The sequence below is a fragment of the Cebus imitator genome, unplaced genomic scaffold (assembly GCF_001604975.1).
Source record: "Cebus imitator isolate Cc_AM_T3 unplaced genomic scaffold, Cebus_imitator-1.0 Scaffold90, whole genome shotgun sequence".
Taxonomy (NCBI): domain Eukaryota; kingdom Metazoa; phylum Chordata; class Mammalia; order Primates; family Cebidae; genus Cebus; species Cebus imitator.
The window spans coordinates 5593191-5606545 of NW_016107405.1; the positions used below are offsets into that span (position 1 = coordinate 5593191).

At 36.9% G+C, this 13355-nt stretch overlaps 1 pseudogene; it reads right to left on the reverse strand.

Annotated features, from left to right (window-relative positions):
- LOC108308947 overlaps positions 1-12946 on the reverse strand; it is a 38310-nt pseudogene extending 25364 nt beyond the window's left edge.
- Between the last annotated feature and the right edge of the window lie 409 nt (positions 12947-13355).

A 13355-nucleotide genomic window follows, 5' to 3' on the forward strand; every position in this document is an offset into this window, starting at 1 on the left:
CAAGACAGCAACAAAGATCCATGTTTCATGCCTCAGTGACTTAAAATATCAATTGTTCTGGCCAGATGCAGTGGCTCACACCTGTAATCTCAGTACTTGGGGAGGCTGAGGAAGGATGACTGCTTGAGCCCAGGAGTTTGAGACCAGACTGGGCAACAAAATGAGGCCCTGTCTCTATGAAAAATAAAAAACATAGCCAGGCATGGTAGTGCGCACCTGTGATCCCAGCCACAAGAGAAGGTGAAGCAGAAAGATTGCTTGACCTTAGAAAGTTGAAGCTGTAGTGAGCCTTGTTTATGCCACTGTATTCCAGCCCGGGTGACACAGTGGGACTCTGTCTCAAACATGCACACACACATACACACACACACACACACACACAAATACACACACGTATATTAGTTCTACAAATAAAAACATTTTATTTTCAAAACATGGTTTACTAAAAGTTTTTTAATAAGGGTGTAAAAACTATTATTGGTCAACTTTACTTATAAAATGCATTTGTATTTTGAATGAAATGTTACACTTCTTTGTTAGTTCATTGCAATACTACTTAAATATGTAAAGTTGAAAGTCAGTAATGATAAATATAAAAGTATCAGAGGATAAAATGAGTAGAGAGATGGAAAGCTACAGATTGAATATAGTTATTTAAGTAAAATATTTTCCTAGAGAAAATAGACAATAGCATTTCGAGGTTGAATCTCTTTAAATGTAACAAGTGTTTTTACACCATACAATAGGAGTGGAAATTTGTCACCACTCTGCAGACAAACTCACTTTTTCTTTCTTTCTTTCTTTTTGAGACAGGGTCTTGCTCTTTCACCAGGCTAGAGTACAGTGGTGTGATCTCGGCTCATGACAACTTTCACCTCCCGGGTTCATGCGATTCCCCTGCCTCAGCCTCCTGAGTAGCTGGGACTACCGGCACGCACCACCATGCCTGGCTAATTTTTTGTATTTTAGTAGAGATGTGGTTTCACCATGTTGGCCAGGATGGTCTTGATCTCTTGACCTTGTGATCTGTCCACCTCAGCCTCCCAAAGTGCTGGGATTACAGGCGTGAGCCACTGCACCCGGCCTCTTTTTTTAAATTTATTTTTACATTAAAAAATTTAATTTCTGTCCAGGTTTGTTACATAGTAAAAAATGTGTTATTTTTAATTTAACACTTTTTATTTTTAAGTAATGCAACTCTCATAGCAAGTAGTTAATATTACCTTGAAAGTTTGGTATGGTTGATGAATCCCATCCTCTTAATAATTGCTACAGATTTTTGAACATTTGCAGACCAGTTTGAGGGTCCTGGGTTGGCATGAGAACATGGAGGTTTGCTTTTTCCTGTGAGTTTTCTTGGGATGAAGAAATTTAGTTTTTAAAACAATTTTTAAGAAATATTTATTGACTATTGTTTTGTTTTTTACATGATTTATTTCCCACTGGAAAATAAATCCCACTGGAGATAGAATTTTTTTTAAGTCACAGAGTAACCCAACTTAAGCCAGTTTTTCAGATTTAGGCAGGTCATGCTGTAAGCCCTAGATCACATAGTCACCCTTTCAGGAGAAATACCTAATTGAAAAACATTACTATGAAGAGCATTAATTTTGAAAGTGCTAAAATGACATGAAGGGATTTCACTGGACTTGAGATATTAAATATTAAAAATTATTAAAGGTTTATATTGTTACTAAGTTGTTGTTATTTATTGCATAGAAAATGTGCCGAATGTCAGTAAATTAAAGAACTCCTGTTTTTTTAAATTAAAATTTACAGAAAAATTGTGATGATACTACAAAGAGGTTCTGTACGTGCCACACCCAGTTTCTCTTATTATTAACATCTTACATTAGTATGTTACACTTGTCACAATTCGTGAACCAATAGTGATGCATTAGTATTAACTAAAGTCAGGGTTCCTTTTATTACTGAGTGGTATTAGAAACCAAGGTCTGCGCACTGTGGTATGCTAGTTGCTATTGAGATGTCATTACTTTTAGATTCTCTCCCAGCTGACACAGCAAAGAAATATGTGTGTGTATATTAACCTATGTGTACACATGTATCTATAATTATTTCTATATGTAATAACTGTATCTTTATTAAGCTAAATATGAGTTCATATGGTGTCTTCAATTCTAATTAATTACTGTATAGATCATTCTAGCCTCCTCCTCTTACTTATTTCTTAACTACTCATTTCAAATAGTGAAAAATCTGTCTTCCACCATCCACTATCTACTTATCTAATTTCTCATTTCCAGTTTAGGTATATAATGGTTTCAGAATTATTATAAATAGCCCTGTGGGATACAACTTTGTCAATTAGTGGTGATGATGTAGGTTCTTTTATCTTTAGTTTTATTGACTCTACTCATTTCCAAAGTTTCTTAGTCCAGAACATTTCACTCATACTTCTAGTGAAGTTGTTTCATACGTTAGTAACACAGATTCCTTCTTTGCAGTCTGCATTCCATTTTAGGGTTCCCTCCTCTCCAATCTCCTAAATTATTATTTTTTTAAATTCACATATGTCAAGGTTTATTCTTTGTGCTGTAAAGTTTTCTAGGTTTTGAAAAAAACAAAGTGTCATGTAGCAATCATTACAGTGTCATACAGAATTGTTTCACTGCCCTAAAAATATCCCTTGTCCTTTGCCTGTTCAACCCTTCCCCTCCTTTCCCAAACTCCTGGCAATCTGGAAGAGCTGTGCCTCTTCCAGATGCATGTAATTGAAATCATACAATATGTAGACTTTTCACCCTGGCTTCTTTCATTGGCAATATTCATTTAATAATCATTAGTCCATGTCCTTATGTGCCTTGTAGTTCATTACTTTTTACTGCTGGATAGTATTATATCATAGAAATGTACCACAGTTTGTTTCTTTATCCATTTGCTGCTTGAAGTATAGTAATATACCTAGGAACGTGACTGCTACATTGTATAGTAAGACTTTATTTAGCTTTGCAAGAAACTGCTAAACTGTCTTTCAAAGTGGCTGTACCATTTTGCCACAAGCAACTGTTGCCAGTGGTCTAGTACTGTCAGTTTTTTGGATTTTAGCCATTCAAAAAGTTATGGTATCTCATTGTTTTAATTTGTAATTTTCTAATGACAAATGACGGTGAATTTCTTTTCATATATTTGTTTTCCATTTGTATATATTTTTTGGTATGGTGTCTGCTCAGATGTTTTGCTTATTTTTTTAAACTGGGTTTATTTTTATTTGTATTTTTTGAGACTGAGTTTCCCTGTTTCACCCAGGCTGGAGTACAATGGAGTGATCTCGGCTCACTGCAAGCTTCGCCTCCTGGGTTCAAGCAATTCTCCTGCCTCGTCCTCCCAAGTAGCTTGGACTACAGGTGCCTGCCACCATGCCCAGCTAATGTTTTTTTTTGTTTGTTTGTTTGTTTTTTTAAATATATTTTTAGTAGAGACGGGATTTCACCATGTTGGTCAGGCTGGTCTCAAACTCCTGACCTCAGGTGATCCACCTGCCTTGGCCTCCCAGTGTGCTAGGATTTCAGGTGTGAGCCACCACGCCTGGCTGATTATTATCTTATTGTTGAGTTTTATCTTCCTTTATTTTTGAATGAAGTAAATAAAATAAAACTGGTTGAGAAGATACATATTTTTTAAAAAATCAGTGAATTGAATGATACACATTCAGTTCTTTCATAGGAAGAAATCATGGAAGAGTCAGTTCAATATTCACTGAATCATTACTATGAGGATGTAAAATTTGATACACAATTTATTAATTATCCTATGTCAATCAGTGTGCTAAATTTTTTACTTTTATATTAACTCATTTACTTCTCACTGCAGCCCTGTGTAATGGAAGCTCTTCTTTCCACCATTTTATAAATGAAGAAACCTTAGATCGCACTCAGTGGAAGAGTTCTAAACCCCTATGCCATGCTGTCTGATAGAAAATATGTTTTAAAATGAGTTGATCTAAGGTTTGTTTACTTATAGAGCTAAAGGAAAATATGACTTAAATTTAATAATAAGTGATTATAGAAATGGATTACAGGAAATAGTCCATTTTTCTTGAATTATCCAAATTGTTACAAACCTCAAATTCATTTTTGTTTGTATGTGAACTCTTTTAGATACAGTTTTTCCCAGATGTTTAAATTTATTTCACATCACCTTTTTTTCATCTTTACTTTCTTCAAGGAAAGTAGGATAGAATGTAATAATCAAAAAGGCTTTTCTCCCCCACCCCATTAGGCCAGATAAATAATTTCCAAGAGCCATTTGCTTTGTTATTGGATAAGTAATTAACAAAAAGAATTCCTAAAGGCAATTAGAATCATGACCAAACTGGGTCTTGAAAACAGCAGTGCAATCACAGTTGATGGCTGTCTTGGTGGCTGGCGATGAGCCTGCAGCATGGGACTGGGTGTTCCACCATGGCTTGGCTGTTGTCCAGGGAGCTGTCAGTCGCTGTGGTTCCCACAGTGCCAAGCACGAGGCAGGTGCAGAAAGGATGAAGGTTTCTGTTCCCCATTAGTGTTGAGGGCATACAGGTCGTCTGACATGAGGGGTATGAGAAGTGAAGTTCCTGCTTTGCTTTGGGTAAGGAATCTGCATTGAAAGGGGCTCACGAACCTGCTCTTACATCTCACATGTCTTGGCCTGGCTTTTGAGATGAGTAGGGAGTTTGAGTTTCCTTTTAGAGAAACAGCACTGAGGCACTTTCATTTTTTAGTTTCCTAGTATCTTTTGTTAAGAAAAAAATGAGTTCTAAAAATGTAAAATTTTTAGATTTCAAATTTACATTAAAAAATTAATGCATTTTTTTTTTTTAGATGGAGTTTTGCTTCTGTTGCCCAGTCTGGAGTGCAATTGTGTGATCTTGGCTCACTGCAACCTCCTCCTCCCAGGTTCAAGCGATTGTCCTGCCTTAGCCTGCTGAATAGCTGGAATTACAGATGCCCACAACCATGCCTGGCTAATTTTGTATTTTTAGTAGAGATGGGGTTTCACCATGTTTGGCCAGGCTGGTTTCGAACTCGTGACCTCACGTGATCCGCCTGCCTCAGCCTCCCAAAATGCTGTGATAGGCATGAGCCACTGCACCCTGGCAAAATTAATGCTCTTAACATGTGAAAAATAAAGTACAGTGGAACTGTGGCACTTAAACAGGATAATACAACTTACAAGACTTATAAGAATATTAACTGCTAATGAATAGTAGAGGGCTTTAGTTATAGCTTAAACATTCAAATTTACCTGAGGAAAGTGTTTTTCTTCTACTTCCAACAGGGCGTCTTTGTGACTATAAGGACTCCTGAGAAGATTTTGTTTTCAGTCTTAAAACAGGAATGGAGGAGAAATGCAGACCTGGGTGGGTACAAAAAAAGGAAACCGAAGGAGACTAGGGAGTTACTGTAGATTTTGCAGCGCTGAAGAAGATCAGAATAAATAAAAGAGACAATGATGCTGGTAATTTTCTTTGGGCTCAGAGAAGTAATGCTTTGCTTTGCCAGAGTTGTAGTAAAATTTAGATCCAAGAAGCTTGTTGGAAGTTGTAGCAGATTCCTGTTTTGTTTACTTGTCCACTGCCTGGCACAGAGATGGAACACTATAGGCTTTCCAAAAACATTTGTGAAATGGAATCAGAAAGTCACTTTACTTCCCAAGATGCAGTTCTTTATTTTGAAAAAAAAATTATTAAAAAAATTTATAATTTATGACATGATCATGACATACATCTTTCCAGGCTTTTTTCAATGCTTATGCAAACATATATATGTGACCTGGAGGTCTCCTTTCACCCAATTTTTGCAGTACAAATAAGGTCATATCTCTTCTTAGCTTTAAATGTTTAAAACATTGAAGTTAGCAAGACGTCTAGAAATTTTTTTTAAAGAACTTTTTCCACTCCTAATTGTCCAAGAACTCCAAGGTTGTTTTGGCTCAAAGAAGTAATTTCCTTTTCTAAACACTAGAAAAAGGAGAATATGAAGGATCTGAATAGTCCATTGTCACATGTCCCACCCCATTTTCTGCTGCAAGAGCCTCTGTCACCACAGCATTGTGTCACTGATGAAAATAGGTCCTCCCATAGTGTCAGATGCATCCAAGTCTACTGCTACTATTATCACCCTGTTGGAACAGATCCCTGCACAGGTCACAGCAGTTCCTGGAGGAAGATGAAACTCATTCTCCTAGCCTTAGTGTCAGCCAGTAGTACTTTATTCTTGGACTTCCAAAGTTGTTATAGTAGTTTCCAAAGCCCACCCAGCACCTAAGGATGGGTGGGTTAAGACAAGCTTCCAGTTTCAGCTGCAGAAAGAAGAACCCATCTCCCATCACATAGTAGGTGTTGGCGTTAAACCTTCTCTCTCACGGTGTGGTGTGTTCTCCTTGGGATCTTTGATGTCTCTGTTTGCATACTCCAATTGGGGTCATCTCAATGCATCAAATAGATTCTAACTACACTGAATCTCAAAAGAAATAGAAGTAGTCTTTGTAAAGCCACAGAAAAGAGCTTGTTCTTTCTTTTCCTCCTAAACACCTACATACTTTTCATTCCTCTAAGGAAGAGGGTCCATTCAATGAATTCAGAAGAAATGGAGAAAAAAATTCAAGTCCAGTTTGTGATAAGTCTTTGTTTTCATCTAAACAGAGAAGCAAGAACACAAATTATATAAGGCACCTTCTCTTAATTAAATAAACAAAAGAGTTCTATGTGGTCTAGTTAAACAGAGATCATGGTGATTAGCTGCTCAGCTCTGGATCCAGACCACTGGGCTTGTTCAAATTCTAGCACTCTTTCTTAAATTTGGGCATGGCATTTGACCTTTTGTACTTCAGTTTCTTTATTTGTAAAGTGGGATGTTGATAATAAAATATACCAACTTTATATTGTCTTCCTTGAGACACACAATGCAATTTATACAACATATAAGTATGCATAACATTTTTTTTGCAAAGATAGTAATATACTAAATTTGCTTTTTTTGAAAAATTATATTTTTAGGTAAAACTTGGTAAGTTAATTTGTTTGGATGAAAAACATGATACAAATTTATCAATTTGATTTTGCTTCATTAGCATGATATGCTTTGTTCTAGAAAGGACTTAGGCAATTTTCATATATTTCTTTAAATTTTTGCAAATGGAAATAAGAGTTTCAAAGTGTTTTGCTATCATTTCATCAGTGTTGCCTCTCAACAGCCTTTGAGGTGAGAAGATTCCAGTCACTGTCTCAGACACAAGGATGCAGGCTATGGAGGCCAATGAGCCATAGTGACCAAACTGGGAATTGGCTGTCCTTTTGACTAGGCAGTTAATCACTGTAGTTTCACCAAGCACATTGAACTTGAGGATCAATGAATGACCTGAAAACAATGAGATTTCATAGACACTTTCTATATAGTGGAAGTTAAATCAGAAAGGAGACCCTAAACCTGTAAATTCTTGAATTTTAGTTTTTTAGGCCAAAAAGCCTTCTTTAAGTGACTTTATGTCCTGTCCTTGGTTTTTGGTCATAGACTGGTATAAGGAATGACCATAAAATAAATGTTTTTGAAAAAATTATAGCTGAAAATACTATCCATGTTGCCATTCAGTGATATAAGTCTCTAAACAGCAAACTCTTCCATGAATGGGATGAAAGGGGGATGGTTTTTATTTCCAGGTGAACTTGCGTGTTGCCTTCTATGAGATATCAGACTATGAGAATAATACAATGGACTGGGTTTTGATAGCCAAGACTTTCAGAATTGATGTTAGTACCCATGTGGAATAAAATATTTCTATCCTATCTCTCATTATTATTACTTCAAGTGCCCTGTTTTACCTGTTTTGATTACTAATTATCTATTTAGAGGGAAAGAGTTATAAATAAATAATTCATTGTTCTATTTACTGTGCACCCCTGCCTTTCTAAATATAACTCTTCTATGTAGCATGTAAATTATCACAGAACTCATCTGAGAAAACATATCACTACTTTTCATTTTAGAATTCAAATTTTTAATTATCTAATTCTATATATAGTATCTGGCTTTCAACATGATATCACCAATGAAAATTTAATCTGTGTTATGAATTGCCTGGTTTCTAGAAAAGTTTCAGTAGGAAAATGAGAAGAGAACCCATATGAACAATAAAATATTTCATGAATGGTAGCTTTAGAAAATCCTAGAGAATTTAGTAGCTTTTACATTTATGACAAAGTTGTATTTTTGATATTGTTCAGAATTATTTCAGTTTATTAGCAGCATTAATAAGCTCCCATTTTGTACAGCTTGAAGATCTTTAAGACTTCCTTAATGAGAAACTACCTTTAAGTTACAGAAGACCCGTCAGGGTGCCAAATTCCATCTGGACACAGTTACAATTATACCGCCGATGATGAGCTGAAAATTAGAGCAACCAAACAACAGAGCTTTAAAATGTTATTTCGATACAATGGGACATTTTCACCATATAAAAATAGAATTTTGCTTCTAAATAAAAATTATTTACAGTTGCAAGAGTACTTGATTTGCCCCTTTTCATCTAGTTCAAATACTAACAATTTCTTAGAGAACAAGAGATTCCAATGTTCCTGAGAATTCTGACAGCTTTTAGAGAGTTCAGTTTTCTGTAGCATTCTATTTTGCAATACCTCATAAATTTCTAATTTATAACCAGTGGTATGTAATGATAATTTCTAACATTTATTAAGTGTTTATTATGTTCTAAGCCCTTTAAGTTTGGTATATATATCACATTTAATTTATTTCATTTAATGGTTCTCAACTGGGGACAATTTTGTACTTCTCTCCCCAAGATATTTGGCAATCTCTGGAAACAGTCCGGTTTGTTACAACCTAGGATATGTTTGTGGTTCTCTGAGCATCTAGTGAGTAGAAGCTAGAGATACTGCTGAACATTCTACAGTACAAGGGCAACCCCCATATCAAAGAATTATCCACACTTAAATGTCAATAGTACTGAGGTAGAGAGACCATAATGTAATCTGTTCAACAACCCTATGAGGTGGGTACTTTTTTTTTTTTTTTTTTTGGACAAGGTCTCACTCTGTCACCTAGGCTGGAGTGCAGTGGCATGATTATGGCTCGCTGCAGCCTCCATCTCCCAAGCTCAAGCCATCCACCTGCGTCAGCCTTGCAGGTAGCTGAGATCAGAAGCATACACCACCACAGCTGACTAATTTTTTTTTTTTTTTTTTTTTTTTTTTTTTTTGTAGAGAAGAGGTTTTATTGTGTTGCCCAGGCTGATATCCAACTCCTGAGCTCAAGCAATCCTCCCCGCTCAGCTTCTCAAAGTGCTGGAATTACAGACATGAGCCGTGACACCTGACCAAGGTGGGTATATTTAACCTCATTTTCAGGCAAGGAAACAAAACACAGAAAGGTTAAGTAACTTACTTAAGGTCATACAGCTAAGTGAATGGTGGTACCAGGATTGATAACCTAGCTCTTTATTGCTTTAGCCCAAGCTATTTCCACTATACTCTATCATGTTCAGAGAATGTTGATGTCCAGATTCAGAATTTTGAAGGGTAGAGATACTGCCTTATTCTGTACATCTGCTTTAGCACAAAGGTCTTGCTTGGTGAAAAATTAATGGTAACCATTCACCTCTTAATGCATCTTCAGATGTGCCCTTTAGAATGACATTTCAACTATTAGGTCAGTAACCCCAAGAGAAAATGGTCGTTTGAGTGCATATACTGTATTACAAAATAAGTGGTGAATTCAAAGGAAAACAGAAGATGCAATTCGTGCCTCCAAGGAGATTGTAGGGAAGAGGGGTTATGTATGTATATAAATAGAAGTTGGTGTGCGTGTGTGTTTATAAACAGAATTGTCAGACCAAACATTATTTTGGAAGCAGTAAAAGTAAACTAGAATCTGGCCTACTCATGTCCCAGGACACCTCTTTCTAGTCCTGAAACATCTTTGTGAGACTGTAATATGTGTTTACATCCTAGGTAATCACTGTGGTCCACTGTTGAAGAGCTGTGGCTGTTCTTACCCTTCTAGCTTAGATAAACTTATAAGCACAACCAGAATACATATGTGAAACTGACAAGTCCTTGTATTTTTTAATGAGTTTTTCTTTTCTATAGGAGTGACTATTTCTTTTCTTCTTCTACTTTTTCAGGTTTTAGTGCATTTGGGATTGCTACCCACTTATCACTATTAAAGCCCACTCATCAGAGAATCTGAGAAATACTCTCAAATTAAGTTCAACATGGTGGATAAGTAAAGTATTGTGAAAGTTCACTCTCATGATTTCAAATGGTGAAACCTGGCAGGGTAAGTAATGTTTGATGGGAAAGTTATCACTTATAATCTTTCATATATTGAAATCAATTTGTAAGAAGCACCCAGTACATTGCTGAACACAAAGTAGATTCTAAATAAATGTTGGCTTCCTTTTCTTCTACTCCTCCTCACTCTTCTTTTTAATATACCTTTAAAATGATGCCACACAAATGGCCATCCAGTCTTCTATGTTTAAGGTCATTCTTGCTTAAAACATTAGGAAATTCCATAGGGGAAGTATGTGTAGTCATTAAATGCTTGGGCTCAGGTCACAGATTGTTCAGGTTTAAACCCTAGTTTCCTCTGTTATTATTAATTGTGCAACTTGCTTGGGAAAATATTAAACTTGTTGTTCCTCAGTTTCATTATCTGTAATATATAGTTAATGAAGAAGTTACTTGTCCCATTAAGGTATCGTAAAGATTAAAAAAGGCAAATCAGGCTATGTATTTGTCATTATAATTGGCATATATGGTAAGTGCCCAACAACCGTAAGTGATTATAAAATTGTTATAAAATGATATGAGCTATTATTGAGCAGCTTGGAGAGAAGACCTTCACTGTTTCACTTACTCTCACCCTGGCCCATTAATTTGTTTCCTGTTCCTGACATTTCGAAGACACATTGAGGATTTCAGTCATAACCTTAAGCCACATTTGAACACTTTTCTGGTAGATAAGTCCTCATTCCCACATTAGGTATGTACCTAGATGCAAATCCTGAATATCATGTCTCAATTAGTGCATTTGGACATGCTTGCTAACTGTGTTAAAACTCTGAATAATGGTGAAGTTTTATTTCTACCATAACAAATTTGGGCTGTAATGTTTTATGATAAAAATCTATGGTCTTCCTATGTACATGTGTATGTACATGCTTAAAATGGAGTATTATAGTTAAATGTAATTCATTAAAAGTACGTTACTCCAGTGGCTACTTAATTTGTAGATTTATGTTTTCCTGTTTCATTGTTGAACAGCTCTAGAAGTTATTATTTCATGAAACTAATGTGAGGAAAAAGTTAGGTGGATGTATAAGTGATAGTATAGAAATACATGAGGGATGATTTGATTAGAAGCAGTATTACACAGTTATAGGAGTAATGATTTAGAACTAGACTCAGGTTTGAATCGTAGGTCTATCATTATAGGCATTTACTTAACTTTGATTGTTTGCTTACTCAGCTGAAAACTGCAGACAATAACACCTATTTACATGGTTGTTGTAGTGGTTATATGAATAATGTCTGGCAAATAGTAGGAACTAAGTAACTGTTTTATTCTTTCCAGAAGAAGAGGATTGATTGAAAAACATTCGGGGTCTCCTCCAGCCGTATTCCTTGGTCAGCTTCTACAATCCTCTTTGGAACTTAATTCTTAATTCCTTTATTTTCACATGCTTGTTGATCACAAAGAAGAACTAATTTTAAATTTATTTCAAAATGCATCTATTATATTTGATGGGTCACACTAATAGTTATCAAGCAAACAACAGTTGGGGGATGGGGAAGTGGATGGAGTGAGTTCAATCACATGTCTGGGAAAAGTCAATAGTGAAGACAGAGTCTCATTTTTTGTCATACTGGAGAGATGAAAACACAGGCAGAGGATTTCCAGTAACAGATTGGATGGTGAGTTAAAAACACTGAAGTTCTTTCCTGGTGTCTAACTTAATGCAATTTGGTTTATCTCTTTCCTCTTTTCTCTACTAATCAAATTTAGGATAATAAAGTTTAAATGTTTCTAAATCTTACTTTACAATATCAAGAAAAAAAGGTATGCTTTTGTCCACTGAAGTGAAAAGCATAGCTATGAAAACCTGCTGAACACATTCTTTATTTTCAACACATGTGCCTGTCTTTCCACCATTATGAAATGCACCATTTTATTTGTACTGTGTTTGGATGATCACAAGTCAACAATAATAAATTCACAAGACCCTTGCCTTAGATATGTTGGCAATAAAGTAATCAGGCCAAAATTTTTACTTTCCTTTAAAATTTTCAATTGAAACACAATGTGTACTTGCTTTTACATAATAGGGTTTAGGGATTGATTAGAAGGTTGGCTCTTTAAAAACCACCAGAGACACATGCAATCCTCACACCAAATGCTGAGAAGGAAGGTGACTACGCCTGGGAATGCCCAGACGCCCTCAGAGGGTTGAAGACGGCGTTTCTCTGAGTCAGGTCAAAGTTAACACATTACCTACGCTTCAAAGACTGCTTGGATTCCTTTCAGTGGATTAGTCAAGATGTTTTGCTGAGTGAGACTAGGAAATCTATAGGAGGGCGGGTTAGTTTACATTGTTCTTTGTCATTGTCGCTAAAACACACCAAAGCCTTCGTTAAAAATGCACACTGGGCTAAAAAGGACAGACAAGGAACAAATCCTGGGCCAGCAATTAGGCAAAGCATTATCTCCTCTTACCTCCTTGTAGATTTTTTTTTTTCCCTTTAAGTATGCCTCCTAAGATTTCTGTGCCATACTTGGAGTTCACTCACATAAGCCTGAAACTAACCATGCTTGGTTCTCTTCTCCGACACGACACGCAAAGGAAGCGCTAAGGTAAATGCATCAGATCCACACGGCCGCGGAACTTTTTGGCTCTCTAAGGCTGCATTTTGATGCACGAAAGGCATATTTTCCTTCCCCTTTCAAAATGCACCTTGCAAACGTAACAGGAGCCCAGCTAGGGTCATCTGGAAAAGGAGAAAAAGGAGGAGGAAGGCTCAGGAAAGCTGGTGGCAGCTGGTCGTGGGTCTGGCGGACCCTGACGAAGGAGAGCCCAGGAGCCTCCCCGGGGAGCCAGTTCTCCTGCCAGTAGTTTCTTGCGTCCTGGAATGTTGCCTACTGGACCTGAAGAGCGGCCGCGACTGTCGCCCACCTGTGGGATGGGCCTGCTGGTGGACGGTAAGGACACGGACCTGGAAGGAGCCCGTGCGCGGGAGAGAGGCTCGGAGTCAGAATCAGGAGAGGGAGGTGCGGGGTGGTGAGGGAGGGAAGGAGGAGAGAAGGAAGGAGCGGGTGGGGGTGTGGCCCCGGGCAGGG